General features: G+C 40.9%; 1 long non-coding RNA gene and 1 pseudogene across 3 annotated transcripts in view; both read right to left on the minus strand.

Annotated features, from left to right (window-relative positions):
* LOC147573519 (uncharacterized) overlaps positions 1-24,727 on the minus strand; it is a 212,039-nt gene that overhangs the window by 175,678 nt on the left and 11,634 nt on the right. The gene's annotated exons all lie outside the window — the stretch shown is intronic.
* LOC112851252 (methyl-CpG-binding domain protein 4-like) lies at positions 3,412-7,747 on the minus strand (annotated as a pseudogene).

The raw sequence follows: 24,727 nt of genomic DNA on the forward strand, positions 1-24,727 counted from the left end.
TGTCTCCCTCTCTCCCTGCTCCTCCCCCACTAGCTCTCTCTCTCTCTCTCTCTCTCTCTCTCTCTCTCTCTCAAAAGTAAATAAACATTAAAAATTTTTTTTAATTGGAAAAGATTACTATCTACAATTTAATGCAATATATCTGGACATTACATAAAATAGATAATTTCACAGGGAAACTTAACTTACCCAGAAAGAAAAAGAAAATTCATATAGTTCTAAACTGATTAAGAAAATCTAATCAGTCATTAAAAGTAAACTCACAAGGGAAAAAGAAAAAAATGTCCAAAACAGGTTTGAAGGTAAATTCATCCAATCAAGGAACTGATTATTCTAATTTTATAAAGCTTGCTTTTTGTTGAAAAAATAAAATAAAATAAAATAAAATAAAATAAAATAAAATAAAATAAAATAAAATAAAATAAAATAAACAGCAGTAAAAAAAGAGGAAACATCACTTAACCCATTTTATGAAACTAACATAATTTTGATACCAACCCAAGAGAAAGATGTAAGAAAAATCAGGGCCAATCTCACAAAATACTAGCAAGCCAAATCCAAAATATATTTCTTAAAATAAAAATTAACTAGAGTCATGTAACTCACCACATAACAAATTGAAGGATGAAAAGCACGATTCTTCCAAAGATTGTGCAAGCTCACAGGCACACGTACACTGCACACACACAAGCGTCCGGTAAAATTCAAAATCCTTTTACAACAAAAACTCTTTAGCAAGCTGGGAATAGAAAATAAATCTACCAATATCTTATGCAAATGTAATACTACAACTGAAGTATTAGAACTCCCTTAATAATCAGCAACGAAGATACATGCATCCTCATTTCTGTTCAACATTGTACTAGAGATAATAGCAGAGTAAAACGTGTCAGATAAATAAGAGGAATAAAGAATGGAAGAGAATAGTCAAAATTATCATTAATCATGTAATAAAATTGTCTAGATAGTAAACCCAAGAAAATCTACTAATAAATTATAATAAGAATTCAGCAAAGTTGTGCTATATATGTAATAAGTATACAAAAAGTAATTTCATCCCTATGCGCCTATGATAATCAGACATTTTCTCTTAAAAAGATCACTTTATAATTATAATAAAAAATATAAATAAATACATCTAACAAAATATATGCATGCCTTCTAATGGAGAAAGGTATAAGATGTCATTGAAAGACATTAAAGAAAACTGGAAAATATACACCATGTTCATGGAAAGGAATACTTAATACCATAACCAAAATAAGACTATTCTTCAATCTAACATATAAATGCAATGCAACCGTAAATCAAAATCCCAAAAGGGATTTTCATGGAACTTGATAAGCTGATCCTAAAATTTAAATGGAACAGCAAGAATAGCCAAGAAATTATTGAAGAAGAACAAGAACATCCAGATATCAAAGACTTATAGTCAAACTATAATAATTAAGACATTGTATTATTGACTCAGTAGACCAGTGGAACACACAAAAAGAACATACATAAACGCATATGAAGAATGCAAGACTTGGGGCACCTGGGTGGCTCAGTCAGTTGAGCGTCCGACTTCGGCTCAGATCATGATCTCATGGTCCGTGAGTTTGAGCCCCGTGTCGGGCTCTGTGCTGACAGCTCAGAGCCTGGATCCTGTTTCGGATTCTGTGTCTCCCTCTCTCTCTGACCCTCCCCCATTCATGCTCTGTCTCTCTCTGTCTCAAAACTAAATAAACATTAAAGAAATTTTTTAAAAAATGCAAGACTTAAACATATGTGTTGATTTCACAAATGACAGAGGGGGCGTTAAAAAACATCAGTGGAGAACAGAAGCTCTTTTATTTTTCAACTTCAAATCATATTTTACTATTGGAAAATACATTTTTGGGATTGTTGTCAAATAACATTTTTTTTTAACTCAAAACATGTTCTAGCACATTCAGTAGCAAAGATCTACCAGTGTTTCACACATGAAGAAAACCTACATCCCTCATCCTCAGGGAAATACAAACCAAAACCACAATGAGATACCACCTCACACCTGTCAGAATGGCTAACATTAACAACTCAGGCAACAACAGATGTTGGCGAGGATGCGGAGAAAGGGGAAGCCTCTTACACTGTTGGTGGGAATACAAATTGGTGCAGCCACTCTGAAAAGCAGTATGGAGGTTCCTCAAAAGGTTAAAAATAGGGGCATCTGGGTGTCTCAGTCAGTTAAGCATCCAACTCTTGATTTCGGCTCAGGTAATGATCTCACAGTTCATGAGATCAAGCCCCACGTGGGGCCCCATGCTGACAGTGAGGAGCCTGCTTGGGATTTTCTCTCTCTGTCCCTCTCCTGCTCATGCTCTCCCTCTCATGCTCTCTCTCTCAAAATAAATAAATAAACTTTTTTTAAGTTAAAAACAGAATTACCCTATGACCCAGCAATTGCACTACTAGGTATTTAGCCAAATGATACAAAAATACTGATCTGATGGGGCACATGCACACCAATGTTTATAGCAGCACTATCAACAATACTTAGGAAAGAGCCCAGATGTGTACTGACTGATGAATGGATAAAGAAGATGCGGTGTGGGGCGCCTGGGTGGCGCAGTCGGTTGAGCGTCCGACTTCAGCCAGGTCACGATCTCGCGGTCCGTGAGTTCGAGCCCCGCGTCAGGCTCTGGGCTGATGGCTCAGAGCCTGGAGCCTGTTTCCGATTCTGTGTCTCCCTCTCTCTCTGCCCCTCCCCCGTTCATGCTGTCTCTCTCTGTCCCAAAAATAAATAAACGTTGGGAAAAAAATTTTTTTTAAATAAAAAAAATAAAAAATAAAAAAAAAGAAGATGCAGTGTGTGTGTGTGTATATATATATATAATGGAATATTACTCAGCCTTCAAAAAGAGTGATATCTTGCCATTTGTGACAACTTCAGTGGAGCTAGAGTATATTATGCTAAGTGAAATAAGTCAGTCAGAGAAAGACAAATACCATATGATTTCACTCATGTGGAATTTAAGAAACAAAACAGATGAACATAGGGGAAAGAAGAAAAAAAAGAGAGGAGGCAAACCATAATAGACTATTAACTATAGGGAACAAACTGAGGGTTGCTAGGGGGGGAAGTGGGTGGGGGATGGGCTAAATGGGTGATGGGTATTAAGGAGGGCACTTGTGATGAGCACTGGGTGTTATATGTAAGTGATGAATCACTAAATTCTACTCCTGAAACCAATATTACACTATGTTAACTAACTAGAACTTAAATAAAAATTTGAAACACACAAAAAACATAACCTACATTGTGGTTCTAGTTGTACTGATTAAAATCTATATGCCTGTAAAGGCAGTTGGTTGTGCTTAATGGAGTTCTTGAGAATCAAATACAGAGTAACATATAAAAGATGGGTTTGAAAACTTTGAAGAATTTTAAGACAGACTTAATTTTTCATGAGTTTTCCAAAGCCAGTCACGATATTCATTTAACTTATGGTCTTCAGCATGCACCTGCTTCCATTCATTGATGCAAAAAATTCAGTAAGAGTCATTGCCCTATTTGTCCATCCCATGAAACTCAATCAGCTACCTCCACTGCTTTGCCAGATATTCATCTGAGAACTTGATAATGGCTTTGGCTCAAAGATTGTAGAGAAAAAGAGGTTTAAGAAGTTCTGACACTTCATGGGACACCTGGGTGGCTCAGTGAGTTGAACATCTGACTTCTGCCTAGGTCATGATCTCGCCGTTCCTGGGTTCGAGCCCCGCATCAAGCTCTGGGCTGCCACTCAGAGCCTGGAGCCTGTTCTAGATTCAGTGTCTCCCTCTCTCTCTCCTTCCCCCATTCATGCTCTGTCTCTCTGTGTCTCTCAAAAATAAATAAACATTAAAATTTTTTGGAAAAAAATAAAAGAAGTTCTGACACATCTCTTCAGTCTGCAGTCCTTGCTACCTCAGCTGAAGGATACTTCTCCAGAAACTACGAAAGCTCAGGTGTTGCCACTTTGCCTGAGGTCTGATTGAGAGATATAGTAGCAATGAGGAGCTTCTGTCGATCATGGAAAAGTATTTCTTGGACAAGATTAAAAGGTGACTGAGGAGGTGTCCACTTCCTAAAGGTTTTACGTCTTGGGGGGCTAAAAGCTTCTTTGTAGTATTTGTTGGAAAAATATATGTTTGTTTTCCTTTTTCCTTAACTTTATTTTATTTTTGATAGAGAGAGAGAGAGAGAGAGAGCATGAGCGTGCACAAGTAGGGGAGGGGCAGCGAGGGAGGGAGAATCCCAAGCAGGCTCCAGGCTTGAGCTCACAAACCGCGAGACCTTGACCTGAGCTGAAACCAAGAGTCGGATGCTTAACCGACTGAGCCGCCCAGGCGCCCCTCCTTTTTTCTATTTGTGTCTGTGGAATGGTATCTTCTTGACATATTTTCACATAAATAGTCTTTCTCGGTTTCATGAGCAGTTGTCCATTTCAGAGCCACATTTTTAAATGTCAGTATGCAAATGTTCCTTCCTTTCCCTGACTTATAGTTTTGTTTTTATTTCCTTGGCTTCTAAAAAGGTTTCTTCCCACTTCTCGTTGTGTTCTGCTTCTTCAGCTGAACATAATTTGTTTATGATGCCAGAAGTTATTTGTTCAAAACAAAAATTTGATCCGGAACTCAATGATTTTTCTTCTACAAGTCTCTTTTCTTCATTGGTTACACTGAGGTTCTTGTTGTTCACTCCAGATTCAGAAACGGAGGAAGTTTTATCAAGCGACAATGGTTCACTTTTAGCAGCTGCCTTATTATACTCAGATTCTCTGATTCTCTTTTCCTATTACTGTGAGCAGAATCTGGAAAACCCTTCCAACATCCTGTTTTAGTTTCTTTAATTTGAATTCCTTTCAAAATAGTCATCTTTCCTTTGGACTTTCTAACCTTTCTGGAGTCAACATCATTGACACCCTCATCTTCTTTAAAGTTAGATAGTCCTGGGGCACCTGGGTGGCTCAGTCAGTTAAGCGTCTGACTTCAGTTCAGGTCATGATCTCACAGTTCATGAGTTTGAGCCCTACATTGGGCTCTGTGCTGACAGCTCAGAGCCTGGAGGCTGCTTTGGATTCTGTGTCTCCCTCTCTCTGTCTCTGTCCCTCCCTCACTCACACTCTATCTATTCTCTCTCAAGAATAAATGAAACATTGGGGCGCCTGGGTGGCGCAGTCGGTTAAGCGTCCGACTTCAGCCAGGTCACAATCTCGCGGTCCGTAAGTTCGAGCCCCGCGTCAGGCTCTGGGCTGATGGCTCAGAGCCTGGAGCCTGTTTCCGATTCTGTGTCTCCCTCTCTCTCTGCCCCTCCCCCGTTCATGCTCTGTCTCTCTGTCCCAAAAATAAATAAACATTGAAAAAAAATTTTTTAAAAAAAGAATAAATGAAACATTTAAAAATAAATAAGTAATAAAGTCAGATAGTCCTGGGGCACCTGGGTGGCGGAGTCAGTTAAGTGTCTGACTTCATCAGCTCAGGTCATGATCTCACGGTTTGTGAGTTCAAGCCCTGCGTCAGGCTCTGTGCTGACAGCTCAGAGCCTGGAGCCTGCTTTGGATTCTGTGTGTGTGTCTCTCTCTGCCCCTTCCCTGCTCATTCTCTGTCTCTCAAAAATGAATAAACGTTAAAAAACTTTTTTTAATAAAAAAATTTAAAAAATAAAGTTAGATAGTCCTGTGCTAGTTTGCCCTTCCAAACTACCACTTGGCAGGGGAAAGACATCTTTTTTTCCACCAGCCCCATGTCCTGATGTTCTGGTTTGAAGTGATACTTTCATTTTGCATTTCAGATGTCAGAAGTGCTATGCTGTAGTCTTTATATCTGGACTTGATGCTCCTTGTAGAAAGTATAGTAAAATCAAACTCTTCCAGCATAAGAGAAGTCTCTCCATTTATGTGAAGATAATTAGCAAGTGAACTTTCGGATCTCAACGTCAGTCCTTGTGGGCTGATAAAATATCCATCGAATCTTCCTGCTGTCTTCCCTGACCACCTTTGCTTCACAACTCTTTCCCATCCACCTGGGACAGACTTACAGCATTCCATCACTGCATACAGTACCAGCAATCCGAGCAGGAGCAAGAGATTTTTACAGCAGGGGATTCCACCCACTGCTGCTTTTTATCCCCCCTTGTTTATCACTTCTCCCACTCTTTCTGATGCCAGAGCCACATGTTCCTCCCAGAGGTCATAGGGCCAGTCTTGGGCTAAGCGCCTACTGGAGGTGCTTAGCCCCACAGTCCCCCAGGCTCCAACCCTCCATCCCAGCCATGCCCTTCAAGTGGGCTCCAGTGGCAGCAACAGGTCGAGAGAGGATGTGATGCCCTAGGAGTGGAGAACAAGATGTAAAACCTTCAGTTCAGAGCGCTAGGCTGAAACCAAAAGCCGAAGACAGTGCAAGTCTATTAGACTCTACAGCTGCTTTCTGGCCGCCCCCTTGGCTGCAGCCGCCATCTCCATGGCTCAGCCAATCAAGTCCCACAGAAGCTCTTTAATAAAGGGTGTTGGGATCACTCATCACCTTCGTGGAAAATAATGACAGGTGTATCCCTACCTCGTATCACACACAAAAAAAATGATTTTGCAGGTGAATTAAAGTTCTGAATGTGAAAAGCAAGACTTTAAATTTTCAGAAGGAAATATAGGAAAATAGATTCATGATCTCAAGGTAATTTTCTTTAACAAGAGGGGGGAAACTACAAACCGTAAAGAAAATACTGTTGCATGTGATTACATTACAGAAGCACCATCAACAAAGTGAAAAGACAAGGCTACGAAGGAGGGCTTTCTGCAATACATACAACTAATAGAGGATAGTTAATAGCCTAGCTATATAAATAACTCCTACAAACCAGGGGGACCTGGCTGGCTCAATGGGTAAAGCACACGACTCTTGGTCTCCAGCTTTTGAGTTTGCCCACCGTGGGTGTAGACATGACTTAAAAATAAAATATTTTTAAAAACTAAAAAAAACCAATTGCAATGAGCTAAGAATAATAGTGTGCACACTCAGTAATTAACTAATAATGTTGGAAGCATGGAGGGATGACAACAGAGCATGCTTATAGCAGCAGAGATAAAAAGGAGGGGTCAATTCTCATTTTCCAATGAAAAAGATAGTGGCTGGAACTGAAAACTCAAGAAGTAGCAATACAAGTATGCTATTTAGAAATATCAGCTAGAAGACTTGTGTTTTCCCGGGGGGAGAGGAAGTGGCAAAATGAACAAAGGGAGAGGGGACAGATGATGCTGGTTTCTACAGTGAACCTTGCAGGATTATCAACTTTGAATAAAAATTATAAACAAATGAAACCCAGTAAATAAAGGAACCCAGTAAAAAAAGATACCTCATGGGGCAGGAAAAAAAACCTTTTAAATTGTAATTAATGTTTTTGGAGAGAAAATATATTTCATCCAGGAAATAAGATTAGGAATTCTGGAAAATGGACACTCAAAAAAAAAAATTCAACAATTCAAAGATTCCGTAGAAGAGATTTTTTAAAAAGTAAGTCAGGAAAATTTTCCAGAAGAGAGAGAGAGAGAAAGAGAGAGAAATAACACATCTGAAACTGATCTCTTGATCTTAGTCTCAGAACTGCTTATCACATCATCTTCCTCATATCTATAAATGGCAGGTTTTCTTCCAGTTGCTTGACTTATTTCTTTGTCCAACACCCTACCTCCAATCCATCAGAAAAAAAACTGTTGGTGTCACTTCAAAATGTACCAAGTTCCTTCATCGTCTTGTTGGTTTAGTACAACAGTGTCCAGGCCAGCCTCTTTGCTTTAGGCTTTGCACTCCTGCTAGCCATTTGCAATACAGCACTCAGAATTATTATTTTAAAATAGAAGTCAAATCAGGTCACTCCTGTGTTCAGAACCCACCAGGGATTTCCTATCTTAGAGTCAAGTCTTTACAGTGGCCTACAGAATCTGGCTCCCTCCTATCTTTCTGACTCTCATATGTTACTCTTTTCTTACATCAGAACAGACACTGGGCTTAATGAATGAACAAGGTCATACTGTGCACCACCATAGGGGCTGAAAGATCACTAACCAAATTGTTAAAGGGCTTGTTTCATCACTGCTCATCCCTAGGAGTCCCAGCATGGTGTGCAAAGTTAAAATTCAATGTTTTTGTTTCCCTTCAATCATAATTTCTAGGCAACATCTTGTTGGAACCCTAGGGTCCCACAAACCCCGAGTTGAGAAACTGGATTCAGTCCTTCTGTTTTGCCCTCTCTGGATTAATCCAAGTCTCAATTATTTTTCTCCTATATTATCCTTATAAACATTCTTACAGTAATCTTTTCATTAGTAATCACTGTATGTATGCTTACTTAAAAATAGTTGTTGGATGGGGCGCCTGGGTGGCTCAGTCGGTTAAGCGTCCCACTCTTGATTTCAGCTCAGGTCATTATCTCATGGTTCGTGGGTTTGAGCCCCACATCAGGCTCTGCGCTGATGGTATGGAGGCTGCTTGGTGTTCCCTCTCTCTCCCTCTCTCTCTCTGTTCCTCTCCCACTTGTGCTTGCTTGCTCTCTCTCTCTCTGAAAATAAATAAACTTTAAAAAAAATAGTTGTTGTAGACTCCTTTAAATTAGTGCCTTTATCACTTTCTAAATAATAAAAGAAACTCAGCTCCATTTTTAATACGCTCTTGCCTTTTTTTCCTATATATTGTTGTCATACATTCTACTTCTGTGTATATTACATGGGGCACCTGGGTGGCTCAGTCAGTTCGGTGTCTGACTTTGGCTCAGGTCATGATCTCACAGTTTGTGGGTTCAAGCCCTGCATCTGACTCTGTGCTGATGGTTCAGAGCCTGGAGCCTGCTTCAGATTCTGTGTCTCCCTCTCTCTCTGCCCCTCCCCTGCTCACACTCTGTCTCTCTCTCAAAAGTAAATACACATTAAAAAAATTTTTTTTAATACTTTTGTATATATTACAAATTTAAAATTTTTTTTTTCCAACGTTTATTTATTTTTGGGACAGCGAGAGACAGAGCATGAACGGGGGAGGGGCAGAGAGAGAGGGAGACACAGAATCGGAAACAGTCTCCAGGCTCTGAGCCATCAGCCCAGAGCCTGACGCGGGGCTCGAACTCACGGACTGCGAGATCATGACCTGGCTGAAGCCGGACGCTTAACCGACTGCGCCACCCAGGCGCCCCTATATTACAAATTTTATAAAATACTATCATTATTGCTTTCTAAGTAAGAAATGCTCCTTTGTATTGATCACGTATTTTTTGTTTCTGGTGATCTTCCTTTCTGCATTGCATGCTTCTGTCCAAGGCCATTTTCCTTTAGCCTAAGGAACTCCCTTAATTTCACTTCAAAAATGTCTTTGAAGGATATTTTTACTGGATGTGTGAATATAGGTTGTTGGTTTTTTCCAGCACTTTAAAGATGTTATCCATTGTCTTGGTGTTTCTCAGTTTCTGTTGAAAAACCAGAAGTCTTCCCAGGGACCTCTGCCTAACGGCTCATTGGCCTGACCTGTGTCAAATGGTCACCCATGGCTTGAAAGCTGGGAATTCTAACATTTCCATATTTCCAGCCTCTACTGCAGAGCAAGGTCAGGGAGAAGGGAGTTGGACTCAGTGTTGTGTGAAATGGAAATATATGAGTGTTGTATTGGTAGTATCAGAAGAGATGTATTCAAAGGCACTGTCTGGGGATAATCTATAATATAAAGTGGCTGTTTAGATGTGGAGGGAGAAGGAAAGGATAACCCTAAGGTGTGTAGACTAACTGAAAGAGTAATGATAAAATTCACCAAAATATGAATATCCAGAATACATTGTTTGGGGGGAAAGATGAGTTTAGTTAAAACCTAATGAGTTTGAGAGATTGACAGGCATAAAATTCCTACTGATTTTTCATGTTGATATTGTACCCAGCCATCTCGCTAGTTCTGATGACTATATTTTTCAGTTGTCATGGATTTTTTTTTAGGAAAAACAATCATAGTATCTACAAACAATGATAGTTTTTGTTTTCATGCCAATATTTTTATACTAAAAAAAATGTTACAGCATTGCCTCTTCTACTTCACAGTATTGACAAGCAGTCATTCTGATGCTTAATCTTTTTGTGTGTTATTTTTTCCTTTCTATAACTTATTATGATTTTCTTTATCCCCAGAAGTCTAACCTTTCATGACTTGGTGTGAGTCTTTTTTTTTTTAATTATCCATCGAGATGAGTACTGAGATGGGTCATTTTAATTTAGAGATTTCGGTTTCCTGAATTAACTAATTATATCCTTCCTCAGCTCTTTCTGATTTCACTTTCTGGAACTCCTCTCATTTGAATGTTAAACCTCATGAACTGATTTTCGCCCTGATTCTCTATGTTTCCTTCTCCCTCTCTCTCTCTCTCTCTCTCTCTCTCTCTCTCTCTCTCTCTCTCTCCACCCTTGTTAAGGGTTCCCTTGTTAATGGCAATGTAGGAAGACCTTGAACTCACCTCCTCCACAGACACACCAAATCTATACATATTTATAGAGAAATTCCTCCTGAAAAAGAACTGAGAGCAGATGGAAAGTGATGTCCAAATGGAGACTGCAGGAGGCAGTTGGATAGGTTTAGGGAAGGTTTAGGGAGAGATCTAGGCTAAAGAAACAAATTTGGAGATCAAAGTATGGATGCTATTTAAAGTCTATAACATGGGGTGCCTGGGTGGCTCAGTCAAACATCTGACTTTGGTTCAGGTCATGATCTCGCAGTTAGTGGGTTCAAGCCCTGCGTTGGGCTCTGTCCTGACAGCTCAGAGCCTGGAGCCTGTTTCAGATTCTGTGTCTCTCTCTCTTTCTCTGCCCCTCCACCCCCCTCAAAAATAAATAAACATTAAACATTTTTTAAAGTTTATAACAGAAAGCAGATCATCCAGTAAAGAGATTTCTAGTAAAGAGATTTCTCTGCATATAAAAGGGTGATGGGTGACCCAAGATATGGCAGCCGGGGGCTACAAGAGCCTCCCGACTGGTCATCTCAAACCAAGAGCCTTAATGACCCCAGTGTGACTAAATGAGTGGTTATTTTCTTGTGGGGGCTCTGGTGTGAGAAAGCTTCAGAAGTGGTAGTGTAAGGAATGGGAATACAGAGAAGAGGCTCAAAGACTGAGTCCTAGAGTACTCAAAATTTAGACGTTGGGGAGATGAGGAAAAGCCAGCAAAGGAAATTGCAGAAGAGTGAACGGAGATGCAGGAAGTGAGCCAAGACTGCGTGTTCTCTGAAGCCAAGGGTTTACAAAGAGTTTGAAGAAGGAAGGAGTGACTGCTTCAGATGCTGCAGGCTGGTCAAGAAAGGTCTGAGAAATGACCACCGGATTTAACAACACAGGGTCTTTGGTGACCTTCAGTGGAAGGGAACGAGGGCCCGAAAGCCTGTGTGCATTCAAGAAAGAATATGACAACTCTTTCAAGGAGTTTTGCTATAAAGGGAAAAGAGAAATAAGTCATCACTAGGGAAGGATATAGGGTAAGGAAGCTTTTTTTTTTTTAATCTTACAATAAGTGATATTATAGCAAATGTATATGTTGATGGGAATGATCCGGTAGATGGGGAAAATGTGAAGATACAGAACAGGGAAAAACTGCTGGAGCCAGACGCTTGAGAAGGCAAAGGATGGTGGTAGTCAAAGTCACAGGAGGGAAGGCAAAGCTCACACAGAGGGACATGGCTGCTGTGTAGACATGGTGATGGGAGGTCCACGGGTTCTCACTGATTGTTGGAAGTGAGAATGGGAGAGAAGGGATATGCGGTTTCAGGAAAAGAAGTTGTTAAAGGGTCATCCAGGTGAAATCCATTGCCTTCTTCCCTCAGCTTTGAATCCAGAGAAACTGAGCTATTTTAAGGACCTGCTTCTGTCAATACACTATCTAATGTAAAAAGGTCTTATGTATTTATACCTAATCTTTAGCATGAGCTAACAGAAGTGATGAACATTCCTTACAGAAAGCAATTACACTGTACTCCCCACTGTCTCTGCTCTCAACTGCATAGTTTAAGAGCTACTTATACAAAAATTATCCTTGTACACATCAAACCCATTACTTTAAGAAGCTAGACTCTGTTAAGGAGATGAGCCTAATAATCTAAATGAATAATCTGTATGAATCTGTATGAATGAAACCATGTCCCAACTTCTCCATAAAAAATGTTAAGAGCAGAATTATGATTTGATTCCAAATGTTTCAAATATTACACCTTAAAATGCATCCTGTTCACATAAACAACTATATAGCACCATGGAAGTTCAGGAGCAGATACCTGAGCCAAAGTCAGACACTTAACCGACTGAGCCACCCAGGCACCGCTAGATCGTGTTTTTTTTAATGTTTGTTTATTTATTTTGAGAGAGAGAGAGAAAGAGAGAGCAGGGGAGGTGCAGAGAGAGGGTGAGAGAGCAAATCCCAAGCAGGCTTTGTGCTGCCAGCACAGAACCTGATGTGGGGGCTCAAATCCACAAACCACAAGATCATGACCTGAGCCGAAACCAAGAGTCAGATGCTTAATCAACTGAGCCACCCAGGTGCCCCATACACACGCTAAGATTGTAAGTAAATATACTGCAGACAGAAACTGCTTTAGACCGAGAACCAAGATCCCAGAACTTGGATCCCGTCCCTCACTACACACACACACACACACACACACACACACACACACACACACACACCCCAGGGAACAAGGGCTTGATCAGCTACAGTGAGGATCTGCTCTGGACCAGGCTGTGATGTGAACTTTGACTCGGTTTCTAACCAGCTCACTTAGATCAGTCTCTTGACCATTTTGGGCCTAATACTATGAATTTCCACACTGCAGAGGTGCTGGGACACAACAGAGACTCAATGAATGCAATTATTATTACTATTACTTAACTTCTCTAATCCTATTTCCTATACTTACAAATGCAATGGCTCCTAATACCAGCACCCCTTCCCATGAAGGGCTGTCATTAGGATCCTGTGAAATCACATACGTGAAGTATGGGCATATTACAAAATGTTCATCAAAGCAAGAGAGGCTGAAGGAGACCTGAAAGGGTGGGAGTGACAAGACCATTTATTGATACAAAGAAAATGTTTCTATTTTGGGAAAGCTGCATGCTGGAAAGAGAGCCTGGACAGAAAAAAAAAAAAAAAAAAAAAAAAAAGGACTAACTAAAAAGTGGGTAATTGAGAGAGGAAGGCGAGAGAAAAACCTGTCTTTGCACATGGTGAAAATTAAGGCATTGATTCCCCTGTTATGTTTATTTCTCACAGATTATTCCAAAGAATAATCTCTTAAAATGGCTTAAAGCCAAAACTGGTGTTTCTCAAAGTACGGCCCCAAGGGCCACCTCATTTTTACACCCTTGATGAGACTGTTTAAAATACAAATGCCTGGGATGGTCCACCAACGATTCCAATCTTTAAGGCCTGGATCTGAATCCAGAAATTTACCTTTTAATAAACCTCCCAAATAATTCTGATACCACCAAACTCTGAGGACCACCACAGCAGCCTGTGCCACAGGGTAGCCCACTAACCATGAGCTTGTGCCTACACAGAGAAGACTCCTAGCTCCAGGCTGAGCTGGGCCTCCCGCTCACCCCCAGAACACCACAGGCTGGTTCTGCAGTGGTCTGTGTCTCCCCTAAAAGCCATGGGTTGTGAAAACAGAAAGCTGGCTTTGCGGGAATAGAATTCTTATTAAATGATTATACCATGAGCAAGAATGCTGAAAATCCTGATATAAAACGCGGTTATGAATAGGATGAATGGGAGAATCTGCCACACACCGCATTTTGGGTCAGAGAGAGGGAGTTTACAATGCATATCAAATGTGTCCAAATCAGGGCACCTGAGTGGCTCAGTCAGTTAGGCTTCTGACTTCAGCTCAGGTCACGGTCTCATGGTTCGTGAGTTCCAGTCCCATATTGGGCTCTGTGCTGACAGCTCAGAACCTGAAGCCTGCTTTACATTCTGTGTCTCTCTCTCTCTCTCTGCCTCTCCCCCACTCACTTTCTGTCTCTTTCTCTCAAAAATAAATCACTATTTAAAAACCTTTTTTAAATAGTGTACAAATCTTTTGAGCCAGCAGGTTCAACTTTCAAGAAAACCACCCTTAGGGGGGCACCCAGGTGGTTCAGTGGGTTAAGCGTCCACCTTCAGCTAAGGTCACGATCTCACAGTCTGTGGGTTCGAGCCCCACGTCGGGCTCTGTGCCGATAGCTCGGAGCCTGGAGCCTGCTTCGGATTCTGTGCCTCCCTCTCTCTCTGCCCCTCCCCTGCTCGCACTCTCTCTCTCAAAAAATAAATAAACATTTAAAAAAAACACACCTTTAGGAAATAGAGATGTGTACAAAGATATTCATTGCACCCTACGTATAATAGAAAATAATTTAAACCACTCACCTGAAAATTGTAAACTGGCTAGAAAAATAATGGAACCAGGGTACCTGGGTGGCTCAGTTGGTTAAGCATCTGACTACAGCCCACATAATGATCTCATGGTTTGTGAGTTCAAGCCCCGCGTCAGGATCCGTGCTCGCAGCTGAGAGCCTAGAGCCTGGGGCCTGCTTTGGATTCTGTCTCCCTCTCTCTCTCTGTCCCTCCCCCACTGACGTTCTGTCTCTCTGCCTCAAAAGTAAATAAACTTAAAAAATTTTTTTTTCAATTAAAAATAGAGAAAAGAAAAATAATAGAAACATAAAATAAAATGCTATCTAACTACTAGTATTAACTACTTTTAGAACCCATGTTCTAAAAAATATTTCATGACAAGGAAAAATGTTTATGATGCTTGTTAAGTAAATAGCTGGTTACAAAATAGCACTAGTATTATATGTAACAAATATACCTTATTTGTTTTATATATGTATTTACATTTATATATATGTTATATATACAAACACATATTTACCAAACATGGGAGGGAATTAGAAGAATATTGTTTAAACTATTAAGAGTCCTCCCATCCCCCCTTGTTACAGATAATAAAATCTAATAAATGCTAAAACTAGTAGACCAAAGTGATTTTTTAATTTTTTTAACCTTTATTTATTTTTGAGAGAGAGAGACAAAAGTGTGAGCAGGGGAGGAGCAGAGAGAGAGGGAGACATGGAATCTGAAGCAGGCTCCAGGCTCCGAGCTGTCAGCACAGAGCCTGACACGGGGCTCGAACTCACGAACTGTGAGATCATGACCTGAGCTGAAGCTGGACGCTCAACCGACTGAGCCACCCAGGCACCCCATAGTGGACAAAAGTTTAAAGACAAATAAGATTTGCATGGTCTCAAAGATATTGATTAATACAAAAGGAAAGATAGGAACTTTATGGTGGAGAAACCCAGCAGACACCATAATAACCAAGCAATCAAGGTGAATAAAGCCAGTAAAAAGACATCTCAAAATCACAAAGCATTGGATATAATGTGCCAAGAAAAGCACCCTTCTATGGTATTCTTGCCAACAGTACATAATGTCATTGCAATCATGTAGGAATGCCTAACAAATTCAAATCAAGTTATGTTCTACAAAATAACTAGACAGTACTCTTCAAAAGTGTCAAGGTCAAGAAAGACTGGGGAACTGTCACAGATTGGACGAGATTAAGGAGACGTGATGATTAAATGCATCGTTTAACTCTAGATGGGGTCCTGGAACAGAAAAAGGACATTAGTGGAAACACCAGTGAAATTCAGGTCAAGTCGGTAGTTTCATCAGTAGTATTGTATCAATGTCAATGTTCGGGGTTTTTTTTTTAATTTTTTTTTTAACGTTTATTTATTTTTGAAACAGAGAGAGACAGAGCATGAATGGGGGAGGATCAGAGAGAGGGAGACACAGAATCCAAAACAGGCTCCAGGCTCTGAGCTGTCAGCACAGAGCTCGAACTCACGGACCGCGAGACCATGACCTGAGCCGAAGTCAGCCGCTTAACCAACTGAGCCACCCAGGCGCCCTGATATTCTGGTTTTTGATCACTGTCCTATCGTGTGTAAAATGTTAACATTAGGGGAAGCTGGGTAAAGGATAGACAGGAATTCTTTGTTCTCTTCTATTCCTTTTCTATTGCTCCATAACAAATTGCCACAAAATTAGCAGCTTAAAACACAACTCATTTATTATCTCACAGATCCACAGAGTCAGAAGCCTGCAGCAGCATCGCTAGATTCTCTGCTCAGGGTCTCACCAGGCTAAAATTCAGATGCCCATGGAGTTCATGATTCTCACCTGAGACCCAGGGTCCTCTTGCAAGCTCACTCAGGTTGTTGGCAGGATTGAATTCCTTGCAGTTACAGGAGGACGTTCCATTTCCCTTGTTGTGTGTCAGCCAGGGGCCACCCTTACCTTCTAGAGGCCTCCCTCTGGTCTATGCAGGGAGCCCCCTCCAACTCACAGCTAGCAAAAGTGTGTTCATGCTCTGAATCTCTCTGACTTCAGCCAGAGAACGTTCTCCGCTTTTAAGAGCTCTGGTTAAATTGGACCCACCTGGACATTCCAGGCTACTCTCCCTATTTTAAGGTTTGTGACCTTAAATACATCTGCAAAGTCTCCATGGCCATCACCATAATATATTCAGAGGATTCTGAGAGTAGGGCATGGATATTGGGGGGGGGGGGGTCCACTTTCCTACAAGTATATTTGCAACTTGTCTCCAAGGCTAAAATTAGTTCAAAATTAAAACTTAAAAAGAATGATAATCTCTTGATGGTGATATTTGAAGAAATTGATTTTTTACATTTTTTAAAGCTTATTTTGAGAGAGAGCATGCACAAGCTCGTGTGAGTGGGGGAGGAGCAGAGAGAGAGGGAGACAGAGAATCCCAAGCAGGCTCCACGCTCAGCACGGAGCCTGACCCATGGCTTGATCTCATAAACCACAAGAGCCAAAATCAAGAGTCGGTTGCTCAAGTGACTGAGCCACCCAGGTGCCCCTGTATTTTACTCTTTTCTAAGTCTTCTGCATTGAGTATATATTTCTGTAGTCATAAAGGGGGATTTCTCTGTTGTCTTGAGTGTAGGTATATATATATACACACACATATACATATATATATGTGTGTGTGTGTGTGTGTGTGTATATACATATATATGTATATATATATATATATATATATATATATACGTATATATAAATATATACATGCTTCAAAAATGCTGTGACAAGTCAGACCACATAAGAAAATCCTGCGGACTTCACAACCGGACTGGCCCAAGAACAGCAAACAAGAATGCCACCAGCCTGTAACCTCCAAAACTGCCTCTTTCTCAGGCAAACACTGCTTGGAATTCAAAGAGAATTCTGAAACTAACTGTCAAGTTAGTCACTTTGTTACAAGGTCTTACCTGTCACAGAGATTCCCCTCCATATACTTTCTGAAGATACCTTGTCATTTGGGAAGTTGAAGTCACTTGAATTGTTTTAGTAATAAGTCAAAACGTTTGAATAGGTTGTTATAAATAAGCCTAGAAATGTCATTTTCATGGAGCCTTGGATCAATTTAGATGTTGTTATTCATTGAATAATGACAGCATCATGCTGTCTTTCTAAAACTCCAACATAGAATAATGAGACCAATTACTGGGTAAACTCAGCCCTGAGGAGGCCAAAAGGGTGGTTTTCTCGGCAGCTGTCCAACTTGGAGAATTCGGAGAAACGGCAGATGTTGTACAGAGGCTGCTGACGATGCAGGGCTGAGCCAGGAACCTCAAAGTATGAGGAGTGTCCTGGAAAAAGGATGCGTGTTCATTTTTTCAAACGAAAAGTTGGGGAGGCATGGATTTAAAATATTTTCCAGGGATTTTTGGCTGGCTCAGTTGGTAGAGCATGTGACTCCTGATCTCGAGGTCATGAGTTCAAGCCCCACATTGGGCATAGAGATTACTTTTAAAAAATTAAAATTCAAAGTAAAGTGTTTTCCAGATACAAAGCCCTTCAATAATTCTGCAAGGCATTAACTCTTATTCATTTAATAAATATCTATCAGGCATTGTTTTAGCACTGGAGATACAGTGGCATAGAGCTCACAGCCTGGTGAGAGAAACAAGAGATTAAACTAATAACCCCTCAAATAAGTACAAAACCATGACAAATGCTCCAAAGGAAAAGTTCAGGGTCCAATAAGACCTAAGATCCTTAGTCGGAAGGATCAGAAAAAAGGATGCTCTGGAGACATGAAGTTTCTTTTTTTTTTTTTCAATTAAACTTCTCATTTTAAGGTAATTGTAGGTTTACATGAAGTTGCAGAAAATAATAGATTTTTTTAAAGATTTTATTTTTAAGTAAACTCTACACCCAACATGGGGCTCAAACTCATGATCCCAAGATCAAGAGTCACACGCTCCACTGACTGAGCCAGGTGCCCTGAGAGTTGTTGGTTTTTGGTTTTTTTTTTTTAACATTAGTTTTGAGGGTTCTTTATATATTGTAAATACCAGTGCTTTGCTGGATATCTTTCCCTAGTCTGCAGCTTGTCTTTTCATGTCCCTTCAAATGGGCTTTAGCAGAGCAAATGTTTTTAATTTTGATGAAGTACAATTTGTCAATTTTTCCTTCTATGGATTGTGCTTCTGGTAACAAGTCTAAGAAACTTTCTGCCTTGTTCTAGACCCTAAGGATTTTCTCCCGTGGCTTTTTCCTAAAAGCTTTATAGTTTTGCATTTTCCATTTTGAGTTACAGGTCAAGACTCATTTCTTTTGCCTATGAATGTCCAATTGTTCCTACACTGTTTGTGGAAACACTGTGCCTCCTCTATTGAACTGATTTTGCACTTTTGTCAAAAACAAATTGAGTATGTTTGTTTGGGTGTATTTCTGGATTATGTATTCTGTCCCACTGACCTATGTGTCCATCCCTCCTCCAATTCCACATTGTCTTATTTACTGTAGCTGTATAGTAGGCCTTAAGATTGGGTTAGAGTGGTTCCTTCATTATTCTTCTTTTTAAAAAAAATTTTTTTAATGTGTATTTATTTTTGAGAGAGACAGAGACAGAGTGTGAGCAGGGGAGGGGCAGAGAGAAAGGGAGACAGAATCCGGAACAGGCTCCAGGCTCTGAGCTGTCAGCACAGAGCCCGATGCGGGGCTCTCATTATTCTTCTTTTTAAAAAACATTTTAGGGTGCCTGGGTGGCTCAGTCAGTTGAGCATCTGACTTCGGCTCAGGTCATGATCTCACAGTTTGTGAGTTCGAGACCCACATCAAGCTTGCTGCTCTCAGCACAGAGCCTGTTTTGGATCCTTTGTCCCCCGCTCTCTCTCTGCCTCCCCTACTCACTCTCTCTTGCTCTCTCTCTCTCTCTCTCTCAAAAATGAATAAACATTAAAAAAATGTTTAAAAAATCATTTTAGCTATTCTTGAGCCTGTGACTTTCCATGAAAGTTTTAGAATAAGCTTATCTACATCTAGAAAGAAAACTGTGCTGGGATTTTAGTAGGAATTGAATTAACCCTACAGGTCATTCTGGGGAGTAATAACATCTCTACTACGTTTACAGGTCAAGCCCTCACCTGAGCAAACCCCACCCCCTCAAACCCCACACCAGCTTCATCCACCACTCCTTCAAGGCACAGAAACAACTGGACATCACAGGAAATGTGCAGCTCTCACTCTGCGGCTCCTGGGGCAAACAAATTGCCCAGATGCTATAGAAAGACTGTCAAACAGTCACCTCACCGAGTGACCTCAGGAGCAGAGGGGCCGGCCTGCGCATGTGCAGAGTCACCCAAGCAGGAGCAGGTTGAACGGGAACAGCATGCAATACGCAAACACACTCCCAGGAACTTAGCCTACAAAACTCACCCTGAAGAAAATGAACTCAAGGAACAGAGGAACACTTCCCCACGCTGCTTCTCACAATCCAAGTCGGAAAGAACAAGAATTCAATAATGCTCAAGGACAAGATGAAAAACAACAGAATGGTATGAAAAGAAAGATTGCAGGCTTACTAAAACTGAGGACCAAAACATTACAGAACAAGTCAATACAATAGAAATGGCAACAAACTAGAACACAGCCAATTATCACATTTATGACAGATGGGAGAAAGGGGGTTTATAGAAATGGCAGTGAACAAAGACTCAAAAGTAAAAGAAATTAAAGCAATTAGAGAGAAACAGATGGCTATGGAGGTTAGGGGATAGGATGATTGGTGACCCTGCTGTGAAAACCCAGCAAATGGAAAAGAGGTTTTCAAAGAAAAAACACAAGAGGGGCACTTGGGTGACTCAGTTGGCTGAATGTCCAACTTCAGCTCGGGTCTTGATCTCACAGTCCGTGAGTTCGAGCCCCGCGTGGGGCTCTGTGCTGACAGCTCAGAGCCTGGATCCTGCTTCACATTCTGTGTCTCCCTCTCTCTCTGCCCCTCCCCCAGTTGCACTCTGTCTCTTTCTGTCAAAAAAAAAAAAAATTAAAAAAATTTTTTAATTAAAAAAAGAAGCTTAATGTTAATAAACGATGTTTATTTAATGCTTATTTAATGGTGGTTATTTCTGGCTGATGGGCAATGGAAAGGGTTATATATTTTTTTTAGTTTTATCATTGCCATTTTCTGTATTATTTGAACTCTGTAGAATAAACAAACATTGTTATCAAATTAAAAGGTTCTGGGACCCAATTTCCACTGTAGTGGGAGTGGGATTCCTTTACGGCACCAATTTCTGGAACACCAGCAGGATGTCCCACAATTCAACTCTATTCTGATACTTTATGGTTTTTTTTATTTTATTTTATATTTGAGAGAGCGTGAGTGAGCGCGAACAGGGGAGGAGCAGAGAGATGGAGACGGAATCTGAAGCAGGCTCCAGGCTCTGAGCTGTCAGCACAAAGCCTGATGAGGGGCTCGAACTCACAAACCATGAGATCATGACCTGAGCTGAAGTCGGATGCCCAAGTGACTGAGCCAGCCGGGCACCCCAATTCTGATACTTTCTACCCGGGGATGGCACCAGATTCCACAGGTTAAGTTCTTGGAGAACTGAGCTCACCCCCAATTTCAGACACTAGTTGCAAACCCAGTTTATCACCCAGGCTTCTGACCAACAGGTTATAGATTAGAGGCTCCAATGACCCCTGCCTTGGGTGGATTAATATGTTGGGGCAATCCACAAAACTCAGAGAAGCAGTTTAGTTACTAGATTACCAGTTTATTATAAAAGGGTAGAACTCAGGAATAGCCGGATAGAGGAGATGCACAGAGCAAGGTGCAGGGACAGGGCACAGAGCTTCCATGCCCTCTCAAAGCATGTCACTCTCCCCCAAATTTCCATGCGTTCATCAACAGTAAAGCTCCCTGGACTCCCATCCTTCTGGGATTTTTGTTAGTTTATTTATTTATTTTGAAAGAGACAAAGATAGCGCAACTAGGAGACAGGCACAGAGAGAGGAGACAGAGAATCCCAAGCAGGCTCCACACTGTCAGCTCAGAGCCCGACGTGGGGCTCGAACTCACAAAACCGCGAGATCGTGACCTGAGCTGAAACCAAGAGTCAGACGCCTAACTGACTTAGGCCCCAGGCGCCCCCATCCTTCTGGGTTTTTATGGAGGTTTCATTACATAGGCATGACTGATGAAACCATTGGTCACCGGCAACTGATCCAACCTTTAGCTCCTCTCCCTTCCCTAGAGGGCTGGGGTGAGACTGAAAGTCCCAAGCCTTTAATTACACAGATGCTTCTTCTGGCAACCAGCCCTCATCCTTAGGTGCTTTCCGAAAGTCACTTTATTAACATAGTATAAGAAAAACCTTTAAGCTATCACCACTTAGGAAATTCCAAGTGTTTAGGGAGCTGTGATCCAGGAACCATGGACAAAAAACAAATATATCAGTAATATATATTTGACTATCTGAATGACAAAATACATATTTCTTTTTCAAAAGAGGTATTACTTATAAATCACAGTATCACATAAACTGATAGTGATTCTACTTTATGGGGCGCCTGGGTGGCGCAGTCGGTTAAGCGTCCGACTTCAGCCAGGTCACGATCTCGCGGTCAGTGAGTTCGAGCCCCGCGTCGGGCTCTGGGCTGATGGCTCAGAGCCTGGAGCCTGTTTCCGATTCTGTGTCTCCCTCTCTCTCTGCCCCTCCCCCGTTCATGCTCTGTCTCTCTCTGTCCCAAAAATAAATAAAAAACGTTGAAAAAAAAATTAAAAAAAAATAAATAAATAAAAGTGATATTTAAAGCAAACAGGCAAACACGTTAGCAGGACCTAGTCCTCTAAGTGGTAGGAGTGTAAATGATTGTTGCTTTCTTCTTTGACCTTGCTGTGCATTTTCAATTTCCAAAAAATAACAAGTAAATAAACCAGAGTAGGGGCAAGAATGTTGCCAGCAAAGAAATGGCATGAATGCCGAACCTAGAGGAAGGAGATTGGTGTCACCCAGAAACTAAAGGAAAACAGTACGGAACAGAAAGTCCTACAATGTGAGGCAGAGGGGCAGAAAACCACCACCAGTGGGGCGCCTGGGTGGCTCAGTCAGTTAAGCGTCTGACTTCGGCTCAGGTCATGATCTCATGGCTCGTGAGTTCGAGCCCCGCGTCACTCTGTGCTGACAGCTCAGAGCCTGGAACCTGCTTCGGATTCTGTGTCTCCCTCTCTCTCTCTATCCCTCCCCCGCTCGTACTCTGTCTCTCTCTCTTTGTCTCAAACATAAATAAACATTAAAAAACAAATTAAAAAAAAGAAAAGAAAAGAAAACCACCACCAGAGCTTGCTGGCCACTCTGGAACCCTGGAATGTCATTCATAAGCTTGCCTCTGATCAAAACTTAATCCACTCCAATAACTGCCCTTTCCATCCTGAGCCACAACTAAAAATGGTCTTTAAATACTTGAAAATTGGGTGTTTGGAGTTGTCTGTAATATCACCATGGCCAAAACAGTGCACTTTGTGAACAACTCTATATTCAGTCCACCACACACCTTCCTGTCCTAAAACAGACTTTCCCATGTTCTAGAATAGTTGAGTCAAAAGTTAAACCAAAGATATTAAATATGTCACACAATTGGGGCACCTGGGTGGCCCAGTCAGTTAAGTGTCTGACTCTTGGTTTTGGCTCAGGTCACGGTCTCACAGTTTGTGCGTTCGAGCCCTGCATCAGGCTCTGCGCTGACAGCATGGAGCCTGCTTGGCATTCTCTCTCTCCCCCTCTCTCTGCCCCTCCCCTGCTCTCACTCTCTCTCTCAAAATAAACAAATAAAATTAAAAAGAAAAACATGCCACATAATTAAAATAATGGTAAATCAACCCTACGAGGTTGTAACAAGCTACAAATGAAAAATGAGCTTTACCCTATATGTTAACCACTATTTAGTATTTCAGAAAGTTTCTCCAGAAACATCGTTCCAACTGTGAGCAAAGACAACAGTCAAACTTCTAAAACTAGATGGCAGCACCTGCCTGCTACAAATGGAAGTCACACTGCTGTCATCTTTCAAACATCAAAAATAATCAGGAATCAAAAGTGAAAATTCTAGGAGTTGATACAATTTAGTTTATAAATTTCAAACACTGTTAATATTCATTCATACTTTTCTTCTTACTATTGAGTTTGCCTAAACTGAGTTCATGAGCTTTTAACAGTAATACTTGTTTAGATATGAGAGAAGCAGAAGATCCAAACGGTCCAGAGCTCATATGGCCCACATCTCTGCTTCAAGTTCCCACCAAAGGGTTGGTACACAATCACCATCACTGCATGAAATCCAAGAAGTCATTTGAGAAATAGAATAACATCATATTTTAGTTTTTTCATATATACATATAAAAAAATACATATATATATTTATACTGTTATACCAAAACACACACACACTGTGTGTGTGTGTGTGTGTGTGTGTGTGTGTGTGTGTGTGTATAACATTCCATAGGCAACATCTCACTTAATTTGCACAACACTGTAAGGCAATTATCGATATCTTCATTTTACAAGTGAGGTACTAAAGTTCAGAGATACTGAGGGTCTTATGTGAAGTCATAAGTGCAGAGCCAGATAGAGTCTGGGTCTTCTTGGCTCTAAATTCAGGGGGGCTCTTCACCTCACATTTATTTGACAAAAGTAGTTGACCACCCTATCCCTAAAGTAAACTCATGGCCACTATCCCTACTCCACCCCACCCGGTTACTATCCCATCATCCTATCATTTCCCTCCAAAATTATTTTATATACTGTCTCCTTCTTCCTCCCTCGATACCTAACAAAATAGACATACATTCATTTTGAACATATCTTCCATAACACATGTTCTACAAGGGTAGGGACTTTGTCCGTCTTGTCACCAACACCTGCTTCAGTGTCTGGAACGTAGCAGGCATGCCATAAAAATGAAATGAAATGAAAGATTTCTTGGGCACAAGACTTATTCAAAACTTACAGCATGTGTAGGACTTACAGTCCTAGGGGGCATGAGAAAGCAATACACCTTTGAGACTCCTGGTTGGATCAAGAAATCTACCCAATGTTACAGTTTTCCTAGAAGACTGGTCTTCCAGAAGACATAGCATCCTCAGTTCTGTGCATCAGCACATCATGTCTGGCCCCAGGAAAATCCAGTTCTATTTTCTGCTTATGAAAATCTTGTTTTGTAAGATATCCTTGATGTTTTATGGTATATAGTTCTCTTTATCTTCATTTATACTTATATTAAAACACACACACACACACACACACACACACACACACACACACACACCCTTATTAAGGGCCTAGTACTTGCAAATC

This window comes from Puma concolor, chromosome E2 (genome assembly GCF_028749965.1).
Source record: "Puma concolor isolate L17-30 chromosome E2, mPumCon1.1.hap2, whole genome shotgun sequence".
NCBI classification, from domain to species: Eukaryota; Metazoa; Chordata; class Mammalia; order Carnivora; family Felidae; genus Puma; species Puma concolor.